The sequence below is a fragment of the Carcharhinus amblyrhynchos genome, chromosome 23, assembly GCF_965287045.1.
Source record: "Carcharhinus amblyrhynchos chromosome 23, sCarAmb.v2.hapA, whole genome shotgun sequence".
Classification (NCBI taxonomy): domain Eukaryota; kingdom Metazoa; phylum Chordata; class Chondrichthyes; order Carcharhiniformes; family Carcharhinidae; genus Carcharhinus; species Carcharhinus amblyrhynchos.
In genome coordinates, this window is record NC_137346.1 from 37,986,233 (window position 1) to 38,009,209 (window position 22,977).

Consider the following 22,977-nt stretch of genomic DNA (forward strand, 5'->3'; position numbering starts at 1 on the left):
TGCTGTTCCCATCTCAATCCTGTGGCCCTCCCCTTTCAGGCGCTGCGTCAGGTCCATCACGATTGATTGTCAAAGTGCCCATAACTAGAGTGTTCAGCACTATCAGCTCAGTGTAAGTGAAGCCCACTCATGAATATTGAATGGGGCCACCAGAGGCAGAATTGACGGATGGAATCACAGCCAGTCCAGTAACTACCAGCCAACCCCATACAGGCTTCACATGAAAAATCAATCTGCTGGGGTTGAATATTTCTCTAGTTGAGGAAATCTCAGGAACAGGAGTAGGCCAATCACTCAAGCTCGTTCTTATAGTCATAGAGGTTTCCAGCATGGAAACAGGCCCCAAGGCCCAACTTGTCCATGCTGCCCTTTTTTTAAACCCATAAGCTAGTCCCAATTGCCTGCATTTGGCCTATATCCCTCTATACCTATGTAACTGTCTAAATGCTTTTTAAAAAAGACAAAATTGTACCCACCTCTGCTACTGTGTCCGGCAGCTTGTTCCAGACACTTGTGTGAAAAAATTGGCCCTCTGGACACTTTTGGATCCCTCCTCTCTCACCTTAAACCTATGCCCTCTAGTTTAGACTCCACTACCTTTGTGAAAATATATTGACTATCTAGCTGATCTATGCCCCTCCTTATTTTGTAGGCCTCTATAAGATCACCCGTCAACCTGTGCTCCAGAGAAAAAAGTCCCAGTCTATCCAGTCTCTCCTTATAACTCACTCAATCTATCAAGTCCCAGTAGCATCCTAGTAAATCTTTTCTGCACTCTTTCTAGTTTAATAATGTCCATTCTATCCAGTATTCCAAGTGTGGTCTTAACAATGTCTTGTACAACTTCAACAAGGTGTCCCAACTCCTGTACTCAATGTTCTGACCAATGAAACCAAGCATGCTGAATGCCTTCTTCACCACTCTGACCACCTGTGACTCCACTTTCAAGGAACTACGAACATGCACCCCTAGATCTCTTTGTCTGTAACTCTCTCCAACACCCTACCATTAACTGAGTAAGTTCAATCTACCAAAATGCATCACCTTGCATTTATCTAAATTAAACTCCATCTGCCATTCATCAGCCCACTGGCCCAATTGATCAAGATCCCATTGCAATCCAAGATAACCTTCTTCACTGTCCACTATACCACAAATGTTGGTGTCATCTGCAAACTTACTAACCATGCCCCCTATATTCTTATCCAAAATCATTGATATGAATGACAAACAACAGTGGACCCAGCACCAATCCCCGAGGCACACAGCTGGTCACAAATCTCCAGTTTGAGAAACAACTCTCTACAAGGTCATCAAACCAATTTTATATTGGTTCATCTCTTTCTCTCCCTGGATGCCATGAGATTTAACTTTATGCAACAACCTACCATGCAGTACCTTGCTAGAGTCCATGTAGACAACATCAACTACACTGCCCTCATCTACCTTCTTGGTTACCCCTTCAAAAAAGCTCAAAATTTGAGAGATATGATTTTCCATTCACAAAGCCATGCTGACTGTCCCTAATCAGTACTTGTATCTCTAAATGCCTGTAGATCCCGTCTCTCAAAATACCTTCTAACAACTTACCCACCACAGATGTTAGGCTCACTGGCCTATAATTCACAGGCTTTTCTCTGCAGCCCTTTTTAAACAAAGGCATAACATTTACCACCCTGCAACCTTCAGGCACCTCACCTGGGACTAATCGATAATTCAAACATCTCTACTAGGGGACTCGCAATTCCTTCCCTAACCTCCCACAATGTCCTGGGATACATTTCATCAGATCCCAGAGATTTATCTACCTTGATGCACGTTAAAGACTTCCAGCACCTCCTTCTCCATAACGTGTACACTCTTCAAGGCATGACTATTTATTTCCCCTAGTTCCCTAACATCCATTCTGTTAGTCAATTAGATCAAAGCTAATCTGTATCTACGATCCAAATGCCCACATTTGTTCGCCTATCATTTATAATCTTGCCTGATCTTACTGGAAATCTATCAGCCTAGGTTTTGAAGTTTCAGCCTTGGTTGTTTTGGTGGGGGAGTTGGTAGAGGGTTGCCGGTACCTTTTTGACTGCAAGTTCGACCAGTTTTAATGAAACAAACCTCATTTGCAGGGCAGTCCATTATCATTGATCTTAAATTTCCATCTAAAGGATTTCACTTCCATCGCCTAGAAGCTGCTGCCGGGAAGGAAGAGGGAGGGGAGGACAGGGCTATAAGATTACTCTGGGACTACAGCAATGCATCGCAAGATATTAAAGGCTGGCCATGAGCCATCAATTACAGTCTGGCAGTCACAGAAACACGGTTATTGCACTTGACAAATGTATTCCAGGAAAGGGAAACGAATAAAGAGTCATTACTTTCATCGGCCCATAAAAAAAATGACACAAGGTAATTTAAACTGAATTTCTAAGGAAACTATATTAATATCTTCACGGTTTCAATGATTTGTGGTGGTTTATTGGCCAAGTTATACAAATTCTCCTCTAGTCCTTGTCTTTGTGCTTACCAGCTATTGCTGCTGTTGTGCACTAAAGATTTTTATACTGATGGTGCATTCGGAATAATATACTGATAAACTGTCCCTTCCCTTGCTTGTCCGAGGGGCAAAGCTGCCCGCTCCTGGGTCTTGTGTTGAAGAGCAGTGGCCTGGTGTGAAGTTGGAAAAGTCAGGGTCCTGAACTGGGGCAATTCTAATTCAGATTTAAACCAGGTGTTCCGGGGTCAGTGATCAGGAGCTGAAACTGCATCTGTTTTCACCATCCTGGCCCAACTGTACCGCACTTTAGCCAAGAATTGTTACACCAACACAGACTGGAAATAAAATATCAGACATGCCGATCAATATAGCTCAGCCTGCTGTCATCACCAGCAGGGCCACCATTTATTAACTGATCAGAATTGTTTCCCTCTGGGATCACTTGGATTCATATTCCAAGTGAAAAAATCAGTCAGAGAATCAATTTGGTGGATAGAACCTTATAACAATCCTGTATCTCAATTTCCTTTTTTGTTCGAGACCTGGTGATCTCTCAACATCCCTCATTTACATGTTTTCACCAGTATTTAGTCTTCTCTGCTTCAGGTTCAATACATTTCAATTACGTAAACATACATTGTGTTTACAGCATGGAATCAGGCCATTTGGCCCAACACTATGCCAGTGTTTATAGAAATCACCTCCCCCTTACTCCATCCAAACCTATCAATATATCCTTCCATTCCTTTGTCTACCCTCCATCCCCCACCCCCACCAGTACTTATCCAGGCTCCCTTAACTGCAGTTATCTTATAAACCCAACCACTCCATATGCAGTGACTTCCTGCTTCTTACTATTCTGAGTAGAGATGTTTTTCCTGAATTCCTTGCCAAATTGTGGGTGGCACAGTGGTTAGCACTGCTGCCTCACAGCACCAGGGATCCGGGTTCAGTTCCAGCCTCCGTCTGTGTGGAGTTTATACATTCTCCCCGTGTCTGGGTGGGTTTCCTTCGAGTGTTCTCGTTTCTTCCCACAATCCGAAGATGCACAGGTTAGGTGGATAGGTCATGTTAAATTGTCCTTTAACGTCCAAAGATGTGTCGATTAGGTGGATTGGACATGTTAAATTGCTTAGCGTCCAAAGGTGTGTAGGTTAGGGGGATTAAAATGGGGTAAAAATGTAGGGTTGCAAGGATTGGGCAGGGAGTGGGCCTGGTTAAGGAGCTCTGCCAGAGAGTTAGTGCAGACCTGATGGGTCGAATGGCCTTCTTCTGCAGGGATCCTATGGAGGTTAATTGCCAACTGTCTTATGGTTCCCCTGCTCTTGTACTGATCTGACTAAATCTCAACTACTCAGTATCCTCCCATTTTGGACTGATGGGGAAGGGATTGGAAGCAGCCAGTTCAGGCTCCTCGATCATTATCCAGTCTATGTATGTTTGGGTTCAGCAATGATGCCTCCTACAGTAACTCACTAAACACCCAGCTTCAGCACAGCCTGGGGATTGAGGGGAGGATCTTAGTAATCCTCCTGATTCATCTACTGAATGATGAATCTCCAGGAAGCACTAAGTGGTGTGACCCAGTCCTATTTTCAGGAAGGATTTTAACTGGGTGAATGTTTAAAGTATTGGAGCTTCAACCAAGATTAAAAATGAAGCAATTAATATAAATCCCAGCTTCATTTAACAACCCTTTTATTTTCTTTCTTTGAAGAAATTCCATTTAAATTAAAGCTCAGGTGAAATTGCTGTTGATGGGTGTAGTTCACTAATTACTCAGCTCCAACACCATTTCATTAACTGGACCATTTACAGAATGTCACTTTCATTGGATAAATTAAAGCTTCTCGTATCCATTTGTCATTTCTTTTCTGCTTCAGCCGAAGGAGGGTAATTTCTGGATAGATTTAATATTCTTGGCACTGGACTCTCCTGCATTTAGACTCCAGCTCAATTCATGTTTTGTCTTTCTCAAATCACAGGTTAGAGAAATGGCCTTTTAATTATTTTAAATTTTCAATTATTTCTGAAACAGACACCAGTGAGAGGGATTCTTGTGTAGCTGAGGGGGAACTGGGCTGCTTTCCTCTTCCTTAATAAGGACAGCACAGTGGTTGGCACTGCTGCCTCACAGTGAACGTGGAGTCACAGGTGGTCAGAGTGGTGAAGAAGGCATTCAGCATGCTTGGTTTCATTGACTACAGGAGTTGGGTCACCTTGTTGAAGTTGTACAAGACATTGGTAAGGCCACACTTGGAATATTGTGCACAGTTCTAGTCACCCTATTATAGAAACAATATTATTAAACTAGAAAGAGTGCAGAAAAGATTTATTAGGATGCTACCAGGACTTGATGGTTTGAGTTATAAAGAGAGGTTGGATTGACTGGGCCTTTTTTCCCTCTGGAGCGTAGGAGGCTAAGGTGTGATTTTATAGAGGTCTATAAAATAATGAGGCTGAATTTTAATCTAGTCCAAAGTGAATCATTTTGGGGATCTACCCAATAAACCCCAACCCTTACATTGGCCATCCCTATAAATTTGTTCACATATATCAGAATTCTTCCAATGGAGAAAGCATCAGAACAGTTAGAAGTGTTACTAAATGTCCTGTCAGCGTGTGCTGTCATCTTTTCTACTGTGATTTAAAATAGCTCTGGCAAATGATTTCGACACCTGAAAAATAACTAATCACCCGGACGGACAATCTGCTTTGAAATTGGAATGAGTACTTATCATTGCTCCCTGGGAAGGAGAGCTGTCTAGTGATTGGACAGCTGTGACCATTACCAATGCTTGACTGAGTTTCAAGAGCTAAGGGTTTCAGCATAGCACGTTCCATTCATCTGAGAATGAATGATGGTTTCACAAAGTTGTAAGAATAGATTATCCCTTTGATATGGTTGTTGACGTAGGCTAACAGGATTACAAGTATTACAGGGGCTGGAATTTTCCAGCCATTCACTGGCAGCATATCCTCCCTGCAAGATCCCCAGCGGCATGGAGTGGAGTCAATGGGAAATCACACGGGCAGCGGTGGGACCAGAATATCCCACTGCCAATGAACGATGCACTGCCTCCTGCCGTGAGAAGCACACCATGGGGAGGCCAGACAATCTCACCCTGGGTTTTTAAACATTAGCAGAATGCACTTTATCTCAGGATCAATGATATGGAGGCTTTTAATATATGGTGAAAGATTCATTTCTCTCAGAGTACAATATATTCCATTGATATTGCCTGGAATCTGAAGACAGTACATATTGGGCAAGTGGCTCTAGAGGATATGGAGGGTTGGCACAGAAGAGGACATGGGCAATCTGAGAGGACCTGGGGAAGTATAGGAAGTGAGTGGTGAGATTTAGGGGCCATTAAAAACACTGTTGGGAGCCGAGGTACATTGTTGAAGAACATGTTGGGTCTTCTAACCAGCCGATATCCACTCTGTTGCATCCTTTGATTATTTCTATCAAAGCACTCCATAATCTTCTCCAATTCTCATGAAAACCAGCACCAATTTTTCCACCTTCTCTTCATACCTTCAATATCTTATTGAATCAGTGGACAACACAGTAGTTAGCACTGCTGACATAAGAACATAAGAAGCTACCCTTCTTTATCAACTTCTTTGTCGACATTTAAACCTCTCCCAATCCTCTTCTCGCCCATCACAGCATCAGGGATCCAGGTTCAACTCCCAGCTCTGGTCACTGTCTGGGTGGAGTCTGCACCTTCTCCCTGTGTCTGTGTGGGTTTCCTCCCACAGTCTGAAAGATGTGCTGGTTAGGTGTATTGGCCATGTTAAATTCTCCCTCAGTGTACACAATAGTCTCTGTTTTGCCCCAGCACATTACCAGTATTGTGGACTACAAAAATGTGCAAAGTGTAACAGATATAATTTAGTCAGTAGCATTCTTGCATCTTCAGAGGTTTTTGGATTTATACTCCTGTTCCATAGACTTTAAACACAGTATCTAAATAGATTCTGGAACGCTGCACTGTTAGAGATACCACCTCCTGGTTGAAATATTAATCCAAGTCTCTCTCTCTCTCTCAGGCAGTTGTAAGAGAGAGCATAGCAATCCATTGCAGAGTAGGGGAGCTCACCCTGGCTTTCCCACCTCAACATTCATCCTTCAGCAAATGCCACTAGAAGAAATATATCTGGTAATTCATTTCATTGCAGTTCGTGGGATCTTGCTGTGGACAAATCGACTGGTAATTTTTCTTCTGTATTTCAGCAGTGACTGGAGTTCAGTCATGACTTTGTTGGTTCTGGATGTTGAGAATGTCCTTTTATTAGTTTGTCCTTTTCTTTTAGCTGTGATCTTAGTACAATTTAACATTATAGAGCCACTTTGAGATTTCTCTACTCAATGTGGCAAATGGCCTCCTTCTGCATTGCAGATTCTATATAAAAAAAAGCAATGATGCTGACACAGAGACCTTGGTCTGTTTGATATTCAGAAACACAGGAAAACATCTGCTGCCCAGGGGCACATGTGCTAACAGCTTCCCCTGACATTTATGAATGTAGAGAGTGAAGGAACATGATGTCAGTCCAGGAACCATTCCTCTTTGCCTGTTGATCTCCATCCAGCATCTTCCCCAACAGTGACACCCGTCCCAGATTGAGCGAGGTGTGATAAAGGAAGGTGAGTCACATACATTAGTTTAACACTGTACTCAATGCAGTTAGAACTCGGCCTTCAAAACTTGGCACTACTGTGATGTGTAACGCAGCAGCATAAATGTAATCCCCTCACTCAATGCAAATGCTGGGGGGGGGGGGGGTTAAGATTAAGCTGAGTCTAATTTCTGGCTTCAGCTAGCACCGTTCCCACCTGCTGACTGTATATTTTCCACCCCAGGCATTCGAAAAAGGGGTTTGACCCAGGCATAGTTCAATAAGAGGCATCACAGACTGGTTGTAAGTGAGCTACACTGAATGTGTGAGGATAGAACAAGAGAGAGATGAGCGTGACAAACCATGCCAGCAGATCTCCTGGTAGGAATAGTTACAAGCAAGACTGGGAAGTGACAAAGTTAAATTCAAAAGCCACAGCCTAAGGTGGCACCTTCAGCGCAGTGAAGTAATCTTAATATCAGGGGCACATCTGCACGGTGTTTGTTGTATTTTTAAGTTTGCTTAATACAAATTTGCGAATCTCAGATGGGACTGGTGAACTAAATGCAGGTTTGGTTTATTTGGGGGACGTAGTACAGGATTGCACAGACGTACAATAAAGATTCAACAGTTTTTGTTAACAGGAAAGTACAGCTGTAATCCCCTCACACCACATACTGCTCGTCAAACCGAAAACCACTCTGACCAATGTCTGCTGGTCACATGGTTTACATCCTGGCTACTTACTCATTAGCACATTCTCTCTTACAGCGATATCACAACGTGTATGTCCCATTGAACGAGAACAAGTGACAGACCTGAAGAGGCCAAGCTAAGTTTTGAAAGGCAACTTCTATAAGAAAACAGGAGAAGTAGAAGTACCCCCAACTCACATGCCCCACAAGGAGCTTGTGCTTTGACTTCTCATCTCTCTCTTCCTCTGTTGCCATAGTCCTTGTGAACAACCGTGACTGGTGAGAGGGCCTTTTGAAGCCTGGTTTAAGACACTAGAGTAACAATTCCAGATACTCAGGAGGCCTCATTATGAAACTGCAGCCCTCAGTTGTCTGGGCTCATGATCCACAGTTGTGACATTTGGTGTCATAGAATCCTAAAGTGCAGAAGAGGCCATTTGGCCCATCGAGTCTGCACCGACTGAGGGGATTTTACCCAGGCCTTTTCCCCACCCTATCCCTGTAACCCCACACATTACCCCATATCTAATCCATCTAACCTACACAATTTGGGACACTGAGGGGAAAATGAGTATGGCCAATCCACCTAACCAGGCACTGGGACAGCACAGAACTGGGATTTGTAAACGAACATAGCAAGAACACAGGAAGCTTCACCTGGAATGGAACCAGCACCACAAGACTGTCAGGCACGAGCGTCAGTGAGTCTCTTCATTCACCCCCTTGCACCCTGAAACCTCGACAAGTACAAAAATCCATCAGAATGAGTGTCCAATAAAACACAGACTTAGCTACTCTTCAACACAAAAGGAAATGAGAAGGCAGCAGAGACCTGGGGCAGTAATAATGTGACCTAAACATGGAGCAGGCAAATGATTCTCAGCAGCAATTATTTATTCAGTCCAACATTAGCTTTTTAAAGCCCATGCATCTTGACTGTGCAGCTCCCCATAAAATAAAACTCCCACAAGTATCAGAGCTAACTACTCAAAGTCTGTCACTGAACAGGTTCTCATTAAAGAACAATTATGCCATCCACAATAACGGAATGTTTAAAAGGATCGACCGGAATGGGAAAATGCTGAGGTAACTGGTACTTGCGTTGTTCTTTGTGGAAAAGACATGGTTGGGGAGCTGTGACAGGCAGCTCATCCTCATCAATAGTGCCTCTCCTGTAGATGCAGTTTTGTAAGATTAAGTTTACTGTCACACTGTGCTCCACTAGGGAAGTAATGCATGAAATTACGGCGCCGAAAACAAGAGCAAACACAGTCAGAACCTGACATCTGAGGTTGACGAGAGTTAATGTAATAATGGATGGCAGGGAAAGTGAAAGCAGCAAAAAAAAACACACGATAACAATCAGAGCAGCTCAGTGCATAGGCAGCAAAGTAATCTCAGCCATTCCTGCTGGCCACAGGGAGCACTATTTAAAAACACACACATCCTTATGGCCATCCAACTGAATGGCCATGATCAGCCATGGTGCCCTCAGCAGTCACCAGCTTGCTGCAGCTCACTCATTTCTAGCCACCTAAGTGGGGATCTGTGCACAATGGTAGCCCCTATCCACCCCACCCACGCAAAGAGAATTTAGATATCAGTCCTGACTCTTAACCTTTGACTCTGGGATAAATCCAGCCCCAGAGACCTGTCCACATGATTTAGACTAATACTCACACTGCAGCACTGAGGGAGTGCTGAACTGTCAGAGGTGGGCTTTTTTTAAAAAACGGAGACCACGTTGTCTTCACAAGTGTGCATAAATGATTCCGTCACTTGTAAAGAAAAGAGCAGAGAAGCTCCCACCACCCCACCCCCCCAATTTTCGGGGTTAGTATTTCTCCCTCAACCAATTCATAAAGGAACCCTTATTAGGTATACCTAGCTAGCAATCCCTTCAATGCAGATTCTCCCTCAACAATTCCTTATGGTTGTCAGCTCCACATTCTCAGTGTCTGGGTAAAGAAGTTTTTCCTGAATTCTTTATTGGGTTGGGGGTCCCAATCTCTCTAGATCCACCCCAATCTCTTTTGATCTTAAAGACCATAATCCAGTCACCCTTTTAGCCTTCATTTTTATAGTGGAAATGTCTCATCAAGTTTAGCTCATATGCCAGCATTTATTGCCCATCCCTAATTGCCCTTGAACTGAGGGGCTTTCTAGGCCATTTCAGGGCTTACTTACACTGCTGTGGGTCTAGGTAGGCCAGGCCAGGTTAGGATTGCAGATTTCCTCCCCTAATGGGCATTAGTGAGTCAGGCAGGTCTCTACGATAATAGATTTATGGTCCCCACAACTGGAACCAGCTTTCAATTCCAGGTTAGTAAATTTAAATTCCACCAGCTGCCACAGTGGGATTCAAGTCCATGTCCCTAAACCTGTGGATTATTAGTCAATTGATATTAACACAACACCAGTCTCCCCGCCCCCACCTAATCGTTCTAAATCTCTCAATCCTATTATCTTTGCAAATCTCATTTGCATCTTCAATTCCTCTTACGATATGGAGGCCAGATCTGTACACAGTATTCTGAGCATAGTCTAATCAAGATTCTATACGTGACTTGCCTGCTTTTCAATTATCTCCCTCTAGGATTGAGCCCCAGTTACTTGCTTTGCTTCTTTGATAGGCTTATTAACCTGTGCTACTACTCTGTGATTTATGTATTTGAATTCCTGGATCTCTTTGCTCTTCTACCCCATTAGTACACTTATTATCCAGACTGCTTCCTTATTCTTCCCACCACATCCTCATCTGTATTAAAAAGTCATTTGTCAATTACTCACCCATACTGCCTTTTATTTAATTACAGTCTCTCTATCCCCCACCTGCCCTTCCCCCTCAACGGATCCCTGGAATGAAGAGCTTGTCGTATGAGGAACAGTTGAGGACTTTGGGTGTGTACTCGGAGTTTAGAAGAGGTGGGGAGGGGTCTTATTGAAACTTGCAGGATACTGCTAAGCATGGATAGAGTGGATGTGGAGAGGATGTTTCCACAAGTAGGAAAAACTAGAACCAGAGGCACAACCTCAGGCTGAAGGGATGATCCTTTAAAACAGAGATGAGAGGGAATTTCTTCAGCCAGAGAGAGAGAGTGGTGAATCTGTGGAACTCTTTGCCGCAGAAGGTTGTGAAGGCCAGCTCATTGAGTGTCTTTATTGATCAAGATCCTATCTATCTCTGTCTTAAAGGGGATTGGGGTTATGGAGAAAAAGGTGGAAAAATGGAGATGAGAAAAATATCAACCATGATTTGAACGGCAGAGCAGACTTGATGGGCCGAGTGGCCTAATTCTGCTCCTATGGCTTAAGTTTTTATGGTTTTTATTACTGGGCTTCTTTAATTCATAGTGTAAGTCCCTAATTCAATGTGATTTTTAGCATTTTCCTCTCTACTCAAGACAGTGAAGGAGATTCATTCTAAAACCAATCCATTCCTTGGAAATGGCTCACGCCAGATCTCATTTTCTCAATCATATCACATTGCTGAACCTAAGCTCACTGCCAGTTGTTTCAATGGTTCAAATTAACATTAGAATTACTTCTTTTCCCATTTCATATTGTTCTCCCAATTCCTTTCCAAATTGAAATGGCCAGTGTTTGCTTAACTTCAATCTTTTCTTTTACATCTTGGCCATACTTTCAGATTTATTTCTGCTTCATTCTACCATTGTCAGTAACACTAAAGTGTAGAATGGATCAGAGTTTCATTTGCAGTCGAAGCAAAATTGCTCATTTCAGATCAGTGCTCATTCCTGACTGAACACCATTATATTCCTCTCTACATTTCCACTTTCTACTCAAGACTCAATGCCATTTTACCACTGACTCCCCAAACAAGACCAACATCTTTCTTACATTCAGATCACATTGTTCAATGGAATGCAGACCTGTGAAAACATTTTGGTGTCAGCATTCACATTTCAATTGTCCTTTTGCTCCCGTTGCAAATGTATTTTTGAGTCTTTTTTTTCCAATTTTCATTTCAAATTCCAATCATCACAGTGGACCTGAACCTATGATTTTCCTAACTTGACCTCAGCGATCAATTCATTTCTCCAAATCTATTGCTTGTGCACTGTTCTAATTCAAACCACACTGTAATGTGATCTCTCTCGTCCCCATTTAGACTTAACATCATTTGCCATTCCTCGACACAAACACCGCTCCGACTTTATTTTTCATTAGGGCTCATTCTAGCATTGAAATCTCATTTGCCACAGGTAATTATTATCCGAGATCACATTTCAGTTTGTTTCCCTTCTCAAACAGATATTTTTATTCTTGCACTCTCCATCATTTCCAAATGCAATGAGTAGCTTTAGATGGTTTTCTTAACCCACGCCTATATTTCAATCTATTTTTCTTCCACTATTTAGGATAAGAAACTGTTGTTCCAAATCAATTCATGATCTTGATTTACAATTCAACACAAATCTTTGCATTCTCATTACATTGAATGCAATTAAGGTGCAAGGATCGAACTCCATCCCATTTCCCACCCTATACCTAGCCTTTGACAGCTGCACTGATGGATTGGTTGTTAGATTGACTTTTGGAACGTGGGGGAGATCTGCTGGCATGTTGGATAAAGCCCCACATTGGGGTTCCTAGTTCGAGTACCATTCCAGGACTTCACAGCCACTGTGAGTGCGTTTATAACACTGCCATACAGGAGGCTTGTCAGGTTGTACATCCTTCAAAACACACCTGAAGCAGGTGGTAAGAGTACAGAGGCTCCTGGTCAGCCATGCTTGATACAGAGTGATATTCCACAAGCTCTGGCTTCAGGCTAGTAACTTGTTCCGGAGAAAACAAATACAAGTGTGTGCTTTGCCTGTGTTATAAATCAGGCAAGGAGGGGTTGAATGGCTCCCCTATTTGACCACAATAGGGTTTTTAATCGGAGGATATAAATCGAGAGAGTGTTTCATTGTTTACGTGATGTGATTGTAAAAAAATACACAGGTCTCCTTATGAGTTCTTTAAATATTTATTGTACTTAACACCCAATTTCAACAAACGCACAGACTTTCATACACACATGTATTCAAGGGTGCACGTACGCACAAGTAGCAAGTGGGAGGTTAGGTTGAGTAGGTTTAAAGTGAATAAAAGATGGTGATGTACAGATCTTGCAGATTAATGAACTGACTGCTTTCAGGCTTCGTTCAATGGGTTTGCCATCAAGATGGTTTGAAAGCATTGATGGAGTGTTTATATCTGTCCTTCTTGAGGCAGAAGCTGCTGGGATTATTCTTAAAATACTGCCTGCAGGGAGGGCTCAAACTCACAAGCTGGAGACACAGACACTTCTCCCACTCAGCAGTCCTGCTGGTTGGCGTCTCCTTCTATTCAGTGGTCTGAAGAAAAGCAGCTTCTTAAACATAAATGGTGGGTTAGTATTCCCTTCTCAACATTGAACCAGTTACCCAGAGATGGCCATAATCAGTTGATTCGATGTCCTTGTTTAGATTATGGCTGGATTAGAACCTTCCTCAGCCAGAGTTCATTGATCAAAGTGATTACATCCAATGGCTTGTTCCCCATCCAATCTACTAATAAACTCCTTTTTTGAAGAGGTGACAAAGATAACTGATGAGGGAACGGCTGTGGACTTTGGTACAGCACTTGACAAGGTCCCACATAGCAGACTGGTACAAAATCTAAAAGCACATGGGATTCGGGGTGAGCTTGCTAGATGGATACAGAACTCCCTTGGAATAGTTTCAGCAACTCAGCTTCCAGATATTGGGATTCCCTGGCTTAGAGTACAATTCAAGTATTTTCCTCCCAGCTGATCACTCAATAGAGTAAAGAGTCAGAAAATCATGAGGTGTAAGTGTCTGAGTTCTTCCCTGGGCAAACTGGAGGGTTAGAGCCTGCAGAGTAGGAACTTGCTGGACAATTTTCTGAGTCGCACACTCACTTAGAAATCTCAAGAGTTATTCAGATTTTCTCAGCACAGTGCTTAACACTGCAGCCTCAAAGCACCAGGGACCCAGGTTCGATTCCAGCCTCGGGTGGTTGTCTGCGTGTAGTTTGCACATTCTCCCTGTATGGGTTTTCTCCAAGTGAACCAGTTTCCTCCCACAGTCCAAATATGTGCAAGTTAGGGGGCTTGGCTATGCTAAATTGCCCCTCAGTACCCAAGGAAGTGTAGGTTGAAGGGAAATAGCCATTGTAAATTGTGGGGTTGTGGGGATAGTGCAGGGGATGTGGGTCTGGGTAAGATGCATTGGTCAGAGGGTCAGTGCTGACTTGATGGGCCAAATGGCTTCCTCTGCACTGTAAAGATTCTGAGCTGTGTGTAGTCAATCTTTTTGACCCAACAATTGAACTGAATCAAAATTAACTGAAAGACCAATTAAAAAAAAGAGGCAACCCCAAAAAGGGAACCACCCAAAACCAAAAAAAAACCAAAACAGAAAGGAAAACTTAAAACACCAAACTAAAACACAGTTAAAAAAAGGTCAATAATTCACTTCAGCCCCTGCCAATGCCCAACAAGCATGAAAAGGCCTCAGTGCCCTCGGACACCTCTCCATGAATATAGCTGTGGTAGAGGGGCAGACAGTTGGGTCGGACGATCCCCTCAGTCACCCACTGTCTGGGCCTGTTGATAAGTTTGGCCAGATCCAGGAGGTTTACGAAGAGGACCTCCTCCTACCCTGTCCCCCTCCTCCCCACTGATACCCGTAGATTAGGGGTGTGGGATTGAAGAGCAAACAAAACATCAATAACAGGTTTATAAGGCAATTAAAAAGGGAGTGCAGCCTATAACATGAAACATAGACATGGTCCACAGACTCCACAAGATCGCAAAAAGGGCAGGAAGCCCATGAATCGGTGCAACCTACAGTTACATGGAACTGATACATGCATCACCCTCCACCCCAGGTCCCTAAGATAGTGGGGAGGTGTTGGATTCGCCCCATAGGAGGAACCTCCACTGGGGACCCTGTGTAATCAGAGACAAAGATTCTTCTGCTGTCAAAGATTCAGAAAATGGCCAATACAAAGATTCATATCTGCAGAAACCAATGGCAGTATTAAGAAAGTCTCTCAGTGTTGTAATAAACATCATTGCCCAGTTGGTCACATTCCTGCCTCTGAAATAGAAGGCAGTGGGGTCCTCGGCCCACACCAGGATCCAGACTGACATTGCTGAGGTTGTATCAATATGAATCTTCATTGCAGGGGAAGGAGTCAAAGGCAACTTGAGATCACATGGACAGGGATTCACAAAACCCATCCTACTGATCGAAGCAACTGTTCTTAAATCCCCCCCGAAAACAATCATTTACTAAACCTTTGGTGAAAGCTCCTATTCAGACTAAATACCACGTGAAGAAATATATTTCATCTTTGATGCATGCCTTAGTTTTTTTAGACACCGTTTATTATGTCACAAACTGGTGGGATAACATGGGAAAGGATTTTAGCTTGAATGATTTATTAATTACACACTAGTTCCTGTGAAAGTGCCATTAATGAAAACATGGGCAAAGTTCTGAAAGGAGCTGGTTTATAAATCTGCATGATATGCAGACATCACCACCCTATTTCTCACTCCTCAGAGTCTATAACGTGAGGCCAGCAGGCTGGGCCTCAAATTGAATCCTTCACATGGGTTGTTACAGAAATCAATTTGTTCAGATTGGTTGGAGACAGCACTATCAGAAACCTCCATGAGGAGGTTAGTCTTCATCTGAGAGAGCCAAGGGTCAGGAATTCACATGGAATAGAAACACAGGTCTGGTTGTTGGGGTTTGAGGGAATATCAGTGAGGGGAGGGAGGGGATCAAAGGGGGAGCAGTGTGCCTCGATGCACTGGGTGGAGGGGAATGAATCTGAACTGGATAACGTTTGGAGGAAATGGGAGGTGAAAGCTGTGTCTGTGACCTGGGGAGGTTTGGAGTGGGGAATTGGGGGCAGTAGGGGTGGGGCTTGATGATTGGGTGGAGTTCAAAGGTAACACAGTGTTTAGGAGTTGGAAGTGGGGGGCGGGGGGGGTGCATCTTTCTGTGGCAAGCAGAGGGAGCTGAAGGGTAAGAGACTCGCTGAGCAGGTAGAAGGGGAGAATCTGTTTAGGGAACTTTTAAAAGAAGGAATGGTTTGGCTAGGCCATTGAAAATAAGGAGTGAATGCATTACAGAGTGTGCAGATTCACAAATGTACTTTCAGGGATGAGGCACATGGACCTCCCAACAGAAAACATTACACAAAGTGATCATCGAGCGTGTGGAATGAGATTGAGAAACTGGATCCAATAGCTCATTAAATACAATATGATCCTGTGTGAAAGACAGAGTGCAATCTTACAGCCGTTCACACCACACTCCCAATGCAGCAAGGTCAGAGAATTGGATCTCCGGCCAAATGTGCTGCAGTGGGATGGGAAAATCCCACTGGTGTGAACAGTGGTAACATTCTGGCCAGAATATCTGGAAAGAAACCAAAACGTACACAAGTGTGCCTCTGAAAACTTGATTCAAATTCAAGAGGTGATAGTTCTGAAAATAACTAACTTATCAAAAATACTCATACAGCAAATCCCTCGGAGAGACAGACACTTTCACTGTTCTGCAATTGATATGAATTATGACCATAATTATACTAGTTTAGGAAACATTGATTGCCCTCAATTTAATATTCAACTCTCCAATATTAACAATCTTTGTCCAACACTCCAAAGCTGAATAAACAGTTGAAAATATTTCAGTTCTGTATCCCAGAGCAGTTACACAGCAAATCCATTGAAAATTATTAGTGTCAAATACCTATATGAGCAGGCTGAGTCAACACCAACTCTCAGTTTGACTGAGGTTCTACACTGAGGGGAGTCAACTTTAATCCCAGACTGCAAGACATTCTATTCCAACATTGCCATCTCCTTACTAAAGGCAGGCTCAGCTCACCAAGAATTTCAATTCAATTCTACTGAATAACTGTCTGGTTATTAGAATTGGAATCTGTGTGCAGTGGGACTTGGATAGCCTTGTGCTGAAGGTAAGCATGCAGGTGCAGCAAGTGGCAAAGAAGGCAAATGGTATGTTGGCCTCCATTGCGAGAGGTTTTGAGTCGAGGAGTAGAGATGTGTTGTTGCAATTATAGAGGGATTTGGTGAGGCCAGACCTAGAGTATTGGGCGCTGTTTTGGTCTCCTTTTCTGTGGAAGGATGTTCTTGCTCTCGAGCAAGTGCAGGAAAGGTTTACCAGGCTGATTCCAGGGATGGCAGGACTGATGCATGAGAGATAGACTAGGTTAGCATTGTTTCCACTGGAGCCCAGGCAAATGGGGGAGGGGGGCAGGTTCTCAGAGACTTATAAAATTCTAACAGGACTTGACAGGGTAGATGCAGGAAGGATATTCCCAACGGTGGGGTGTCTAGAACCAGGAGTCACAGTCTGAGAATATAGGGTAGACTATTTAGGACAGAGGTGAGGAGACATTTCTTCACCTAAAGTGTGGTGAACCTGTGGAATTCATTACCACAGGAAGTCGTTGATGCCAAAAACATTGAATGTAGTCAAGAGGCAGCTGGATATAGCACATGGGGTGAACGGGATCAAAGATTACGGGGAGAAAGCAGGATTAGGCTGTTGTGTTGGATGATCATCCATGATGAATGGCGGAGCAGGCTCGAAGGGCCAAATGGCCTCCTCCTGCCCCCAACTTCTATGTTTTTATATAAATCCAGGCCTGATACTTTAGACAAGTGACCAAAATGTGTATTTGGTAATCAGATGCAAGTTACTCTTAACACTATCAGTAGAAATGGGAACATAATTCCCTACTGGAAGTCAAATAAAGTGAAAGTAAAACAGTCTATAATATTCTAAAAGCAATTTCACTAAATTAGATAAACCCTTTCAATTTCAATCCACGTAAAACGCATGAAGGTTAACCTTGAATAAATTGTGCCAATTTCCCCTAAATAAATTTTCATCTACACCTGATTTATGAAAATAATTTGGGGATAATATACATTTTATCTTATATTTCCTTTCTATAAAGATGCAGAAAATGTTCTGGAAATTACCCACTCAAATCAGGATTTTGCAATCCAACTTTATTATTTTTGAAAATTGAAGTAAATAGTTTCACACAAGTTTCAATACAAACTGAACATAAATAATTTCTTCACCCAGAGAGTGATCTGCCTGCGGAATTCACTACCACAGAAAGCAGTTTTAGCCAAAACATTGTGGGGGGAATTTTCCCATCCTGCCCACCACAGGAATCGGAGTGCGGACCTCGGAAAGGTCCATTAACCTCAGGCGGGATTCTCCAGTTCTGGGAGAGTGCAGCTGAAGAATCCCACCCTGTATGTTTTCGATAGGCAGTTAGAAATAGCTCGTAGGCACAAAGGATACGGGGAGGGGCGTGGGGGTTGTAAAATCAGGCTATTGAGTTGGATGATGATCAGCCATGATCATAATGAAGGGCGGAACAGGTTCGAAGGCTGAATGGCCTCTTCCTGCTCCTATTTTGTTTCTATTGGCACAACGTGACCTTCCCAGTTTACAGACCAGCCATTCTCATGCAGCCTATCAGCCGGATACTTGTAAGCCTGGTGGACCACTAGCCCAAACAGGAGAGTATTTAAAGGCTGTCCAAATATTGTTCTATGCCATATCCTTCAAACCAGAGGATCTTGCCCATAAGCCAGGGCAAGGTTTAAGCAAAAGGTCATGAGGTGAAAGGACAGCAGCATCACCAAGTTTCCCCACACCCCAGATTTAATTCACTTCCCTCTCCTCACCATGCCAGAGATAGAATAAATCGTCATTATCAAATCTCTGCTATAATAAAGGCAAAATGGTGCAGATGTTGGAAATCTGAAATAGAACAGAAAATGCTGGGATGAACTCAGCAGGTCTGGCAGCACTAGTGGAGGGAGAAACACAGTTAACCGAAGCGCATACGACTCTTCTACGTTTAGCTCAATAACTCTGCTTGTGGGAGCTTCCTGTGCATCAATTGGCTGTTGTGTTATGATAGTGACTACAATTGAACAACACACTATTGGACTGTAATGGTGCTTTGGGACTTATTGATGTCAGGACAGGCACAGTATAAATACTCATTGGTTCTGACTTCAGGATCTCCTTCATTCTGTGCTGGGAATGGCACCATTTGTCAATAATGATTCTATATATAGAATCTTTCCATTTGGTATTTGTGCCATTGCATCTAAAGAAAGAAACTATGAAAGAATCAACACCGCAAAAGATAATGTCAAGAGAAATCAGAATGTAACTCCTAAAAATCAAGAGGGCTGCCCTCAAGAAAATTAAACTGGACAGTTTTTTCTTTCCCTCAATAAGAGCCTTCACAAAACAAGTATTTTGACACCTGTTGGAATCATAGAATCCCTATAGTGAAGAAAGAGGCCATTCAGCCCATCGAGGCCAGACTGACTCTCCAACAGAGCACCACACATCCCCATCCTCTCCCCACAACCCCATATAGTTACTCCACTAATCCCCCTAGCTTACACATCTTGGGACAATTTATGATATCCAAATCAACCTAACCTGTGCATCTTTGGGAGTGTGGGAGGAAACCCAAGCACCCAGAGGCAACCCACACAGACACGGGGAAAACATGTAAACTCCACACAGACAGTGACCCAAGGCCAGAATCAAACTCAGGTCCTTGGCACTGAGGCAGCATCGTGCCACCCCATTGGTGTGCATATTGTAGAAATACACTGAGCAATCATTTGAATCATAGAATTACAGAATCCCTGCAGCGCAGAAAGAGGCCATTTGGCTCTTCAAGTTTACACTGACAACAATCCCACCCACACCCTATCCCTGTAACCCCACCTATTTTACCCTGCTAATCTCTGAGGGACAATTTTGCATTGCCAAGCTCCCTAGCCAGCACACCTTTCAGACTGTGGGAGGAAACTGGAGCACCCAGAGGAAACCCAAGCAGACACAGGGAGAATGTGCAGACTCCGTACAGACACAGTGACCCAAGCTGGGAATTGAACCCAGGTCCATGGCAATGTGAGACAGCAGTACAAACCACCGTGCTGGCCATATTGAGTCTTTCAGTTTATCTAATTGACGCCATCATTCAAGTAGTCAGAGCTAAGCACACAGACAGCCAAGCATTTGAAACATTACTGGGAACCAAGAAGTGGAGATGCCGGTGTTGGACTGGGATAAGCTCAGTAAGAAGTCTCACAACACTAGGTTAAAGTCCAGCAGGTTTATTTGGCAGCACAAGCTTTCAGAGCGCTGCCCCTTCATCAGGTGAGCGCAGGATTTGTTTCATAAACAGGGCATATATAGACACAAACTCAATGACAAGATAATGGTTGGAATGCGAGTCTTTACAGGTAAATCAATTCTTAAAAAGGTACAGACAATGTGAGTGGCTAAGCACAGTTTAAAGAGATGTGTATTGTCTCCAGCCAGGACAGTCGGTGAGATTTTGCAAGCTCAGGGAAGTCATGGGGGTTACAGATAGTGTGACATGAACCTGAGATCCTGGTTGAGACCACCCTCATGTGTGCGGAACTTGACTATCAGTCTCTGCTCAGCGATTCTGTGCTGTTGTGTGTCTAAGGCCACCTTGGAGAATGCTTACCCGAAGATCAGAGGCCGAATGCCCATGATTGCTGAAGTGTTTGCCAACAGGAAAGGAACACTCCTGCTTCGTGTTCATTCATCCATTATCATAGCATCTGCATGGTCTCCCCAGTGTACCATGCCTCACAACATCCTTTCTTGCACTATATCCCAGAGACAACGTTGGCTGAGTTGTAAGAGTATGTACTGTGTACTTGGTGGATGGTGTTCTCATGAGATGATGGCATCCGTGTCGATGATCCGGCATGTCTTGCAGAGGTTGCTGTGGCAGGGCTATGTGGTGTTGTGGTCACTGTTCTCCTGAAGACTGGGTAGTTTGCTGCAGACAATGGTCTGTTTGAGGTTGTGCGGTTGTTTGAAGGCAAGAAAAGTGGGTGTGGGAATGGCCCTGGTGAGATGTTCACCTTCAATTGATGACATATTGAAGGTTCCGGAGAAGTCATCATAGCTTCTCTGCTCCGGGGAAGTACTGGACAATGAACAGTACTCTGTTCGCTATGTCCCATGTTTGTCTTCTGAGGAGATTGGTGCGGTTTATCGCTGTGGCACATTGGAACTGTCGATGAGTTGAGCACCATATCCTGTTCTTACGAGGGCGTCTCTCAGCCTCTGTAGGGTCTGTTGCGATCCTCCTTATCCAAGCAGATCCTGTGTATACGGAGGGCTTGTCCATAGGAGTTGGCTTCTTTAACATGTTTTGGGTGAAAGCTGGAGAAGTGGAGCATCATGAGGTTATCCGTGGGCTTGCAGTACAGTGAGGTGACCAGCCTTGATGGAGATGTGTATGTCCAAGAAAGCAGGCAAGAAGGGGCTTTAATTTCCAGCTTACCATAAGCAAGTGCTCGACCTTGTAGGTAAAAAGCAGCAGAACGTTCCCCAACCAGGTTATGTACAGATTCCTTCTGATTTTCAGATAGAATGTGAAACCAGCGTCCCTTTGACCTCAAACAGGGTGACAAAGAGGTAACAGCTCGATTCAAAGAAGAGCAAGTGTATTCTCCCTCTGCTTTGGCCCACATTGTTCCCTCAACCATCCTGAAAAGTGTACCTTCATAGGTCAATAATCCATTGCTTTTTGGGGACGCTTGCTGTGTGAGATTTGGCTGCTGGCTTTTGCCAGTTTGACCTCAGAGAGAACACTTGGAGAATAATCTGTCAAATGTCGGGGGGGCCTGAGAGCATGAAGGGCAATAAATAAATGGAAGTTCTCTCTTTGCTTCCAGGGTCCTTCACTTCTAAAGAATAGAAATGACCGAGGAAACTTGGTAAGTGTTTAGGATCCTGCAGATTGTAAGACACTATCAAGTGTCTAAAGACTAGAACAGGAGATATGGTAAAATCGAGAAACTAATTGAAAAAAATGCTCCAATATATTAGCAAACAGGCTGAGTAACTGGTTCACTTTTCAGGTATATTCCCTTGAGCTTTGATTGGTATTGATTGCACAAATATACTTTAATGTCAGGGCTCCTGCTTTTCAATCAACAGGACAGTGGGTGCACTACCTTATTAAATGAAACCAATCAATACTGACATTTCAGATGGTACAATAGCTGGGGTTAGTGGACTGTGCAAATTATTTGGTCCTAATTATAATTCAACAGATGCTCTCGGAGGGAATATTCAGTCATGCTGGTTGTACGTAAGAAAATCAAATCATACAATAAACATTTCGATGATCCTCAGCAACCTCACACCCAGTCATGGGAGAAAAGGTAACAGCAAATTACCGCGGATGCTGGAATCTGAAACAGAAAATCACAGCCATTCTGACAGTGTTTGTGGAGAGAGAGTAGAGCCCACATTTTGATGACCCGTTGTCAGTTCTCTATCCATGCATCATTTTAACAAAGGAAAGGTTTGCATTTATGTAGCATCCTTCACGACCTCAAGACCTCCCAAAGGACTTTACAGCCAATGAAGTACTTCTATTTTACGGATGTGTAGTCACCATGGTAGCCAGGCCCAGCAATGTGATCGTGAGCAGTTTTAGCAGCGTTGCTGAGGGTTAACTGCTCTTCACTCTACCTTAAAATAAAGCCAGGCAGTCTCTCAGCCACCTGGTGGAGGCTTCTGTTTAATGGATATAATTAACACTGCGGTTGGTGGGGCTCGAAGCGGCCATGTTTCTCAGTCCCACAAGCCATTAGTAAATGATTACAATATGACACTCGTTGGCCAGTTAAGTGACAGCCAGTGTGAAACATGTCCAGGGAGGTTCAGCGGTGTGGATGGGGGCAGGACTGTGGTGGGCACTGAGTCCTATGGCAGACCGGCCCATAGACAATGGGAGAGGCAGAGGGAGATCTACATCATGGCAATACCAGCACCAGGCAGACACTGCAGGTGCGAGATATTTCAGGTGGGGCAACGCGTCCCCCATTTTCCTGATGAGCTCCTGAAAGTCTTTATCGTGGTGGTGTCAGCCAGCAGTGACATCTTCATGTCACGGATAGGAGGAGGCCACTCCAACTCACCAAGGCGACCTGAACAGAGCTAGCACCCGAGGTCAGTGGGCATGACCTGGTCCAATGCACATGGATGC